This window comes from Danio rerio, chromosome 7 (assembly GCF_049306965.1).
Source record: "Danio rerio strain Tuebingen ecotype United States chromosome 7, GRCz12tu, whole genome shotgun sequence".
Taxonomy (NCBI): domain Eukaryota; kingdom Metazoa; phylum Chordata; class Actinopteri; order Cypriniformes; family Danionidae; genus Danio; species Danio rerio.
This window is the reverse complement of record NC_133182.1, coordinates 75,129,757-75,132,500: the sequence shown is the minus strand read 5'-3', so window position 1 is coordinate 75,132,500 and position 2,744 is coordinate 75,129,757. Positions and strand designations below refer to the sequence as shown.

Below are 2,744 nucleotides of genomic sequence, written 5' to 3'. Positions count from 1 at the left end.
GACGTTGAGAAATTATGCTTTGTTAAATTTATTTTTGGCCTTTTTTTTAGATAAAACAGTATTAGATTGGACAGGAAGAGAAGTAGGGGTTGGGAAATGTCCTCAAGCTGGGATTCGAACTCAAAACGCTCTGATGTGCTACTGCACCATATGTCGGCGCACTAACCACTAGGCTATAGGTTATCATTTATTGAATAATAAACCGCCCACTTATCCAGCACGTTTCCATACCCTTTCAGCCGCAACCCATCTCTGGGAAACATCCATACACACTCATACACTACAGTCAATTTAGCCTAGCTAATTCACCTATACCACATGTGTTTGGATTGTGGGGAAAGCCGGAGCACCTGGAGGAAACCCATGTGAATGTGGGGAGAACATGCAAACTCCACACAGAAACACCAACTGACCCAGCTGAGGCGCGAACCAGCACCTTCTTGCTGTGAGGTGACAGCACTACCTACTGCGCCACCCATTATGCTTTGTTTCATATCAAAATAACAGAGAACAGCTTGTTCTAAGGGATTGGGTTGTAGAAATGCTTAAATTTTTTCTTAATCAGCTGAAAAACAAACCGTCCAATGAGATTCATCTACTTCATCTCAATGAAAATCAATTAAATTGTATAAATCAGTACGATAAGTGATGGTGGATTATCTGCAGTTGGGTCTCTGTCGGGGGAATCTTTGTGTCTCGAGTTTCTCTCGTGCGTTTGGTTTGTATTGATTTGATCCTGTCAACACTGGTTCATTTATGCACTCAAGTTTGGTTGCATTTCACACCTATAGACTCAATTAGCCATCTTGCAGTTTACGTTCACTAAAGCAGTCAGGAAGGTTTCACTGTATTTTTCTGTTTGTAAAATGTTGCACTAACAGATTAGCGCCCACATGGAAAGATACTATAGTAATTCAAAGTAAATACCACAGTGTTTTGGATTATACTATATTGTTACTGTGTATATTTTAGTATTTACAACAACTTTGTTAATGATTCGATTCAATTCATCTCGATTTCTACAGCACTTTTACAATGTAGAAGTTCTAGTAAATTGAAACTGTCAGTCCAGTTTTCAGAGTTGACATTCAGTTTAGTTCAGTTCAGTGTGGTTTAATTTTCACTGCTGAAAGTCCAAACACTAAAGAGCAAATCCATCGATGTGCAGCTTCACAATTCCTAATCCAAGCAAGCCAGTGGCGACAGCGGCGAGTAACAAACTTCACCAATCGACGAAAGTGAAGGAAAAAACCTCAAGAGAAACCAGGCTCTGTTGGGCACCACCATTTCTCCTCTGGCCAAACCTCCTGTGCAGAGCTGCAGTCTAGAAATTGGGGGCTGGAGAATACTGGAAGTCCATTGTGGAGAAGCTGCTGGTGTGAGTAGGTCACCGGCTGGTGTTCAGGTTGGCCCATGAGAACAATGCGGAGACTCGTCTGTCACTGAGGTCTTTCAGGAATCAGTCTCATGACCTCCATGATTGTCCCAGCATGTGCTCAGGATACGGCCTGGTCCAGGATTATGGATACCTCTAGAAGTGCTCTGCGGCTGGCATCATCTCTTCACGGTTCTTGGATCACATACATGACGCTACACGTTGAATGAATGCTAATGCACAGTTGTAGTGAACTGATAAACTGTTGTCTGCTTTAGTACTACAGTAAACTGGTGTATTGTGGTATTAAATACCTCATAGTAGAAAACAACAGTGGGTTGTTTACATTACTGTAGTTATTTTACTGTAGAATTACCACAACAGGTACATTACTATAGCATGGTTGGAAAAACACTGCTATTTACTATAAATTACTGTAGTAGTTTTTTCATTTGGGCGATCAAAGAAAAGTTTCTTATTCAGATGTTTATCTTTCACAAGCTGTTTCTGATTCAATGAAAAACGTACCGTTCTAGTATTTTCCTGTAAAGTCTGGACTGATCGGACGCTTGTTTGTTGTAAATATATGACTGACATTTTCTTTTGGCACTTTTGCAATGCTAGCACTGGATGGTGTAGCGCTCATATGTAAACATACACACTAAATCTGGTTTTAACACCACTTCTCTCTCTCTCTCTTTTTTTTTTTAAAGGTCTCCCTTATGTAGCTCTTACAGATTTCAGATATGCTCGCAAAAAGAGTCGAGTCTGCACCATCAAAGATATCTGTTAATGAACAGTTTCTGTATTTAGTGATTCACTAGTGTTTTCTGTTTATTTACGGTTGTGACTGTGACTGTGTGTAGATTTACTCGACATTGGTGGGGACATACATCCTTAAGGCCCGTGCACACCGGGACGTTTTTGCTCGCGTTTACCATCTACATTTAAAGGCCCGTGCACACCAGGACATTTTTTGCTTGCGTTTTCCGTCTACGTTTAAAGGCCCGTGCACACCAGTACATTTTTTGCTTGCGTTTTCCGTCTACGTTTAAAGGCCAGTGCACACCAGTACATTTTTTGCTCGCGTTTTCCGTCTACGTTTAAAGGCCCGTGCACACCGAGACTTTTGTGCTCGCGTTTTCCGTTTACGTTTAAAGGCCCGTGCACACCGGGATGTTTTTTGCTTGCGTTTTCTGTCTACGTTTAATGCCTGGTCATACGTGTCACCAGTAACTTTAACCAGCGTGTGAACTTCCACTTCTTCTGTGTTATAAGCGGGGTGCCAGAAGCTTAAAGTTGTGTAGCGCCATCTAACATCAAGGAGTGATTTTGCATACTCTTCTGCTCGACGCCAGTCACAATCGAT

At 41.6% G+C, this 2,744-nt stretch overlaps 1 protein-coding gene across 2 annotated transcripts in view; it reads left to right on the top strand.

Moving 5' to 3' along the window:
• tspan5a (tetraspanin 5a) overlaps positions 1-2,057 on the top strand; it is a 39,059-nt gene extending 37,002 nt beyond the window's left edge. Inside the window, exon 11 of one of the 2 annotated variants that reach the window (XM_068222244.2) lies at positions 1-2,057. This exon is cut by the window's left edge and continues 1,529 nt beyond it. The gene's annotated coding sequence lies outside the window, so the exon portion shown is untranslated. 2 annotated transcript variants of the gene reach the window in all.
• Positions 2,058-2,744: the final 687 nt, after the last annotated feature.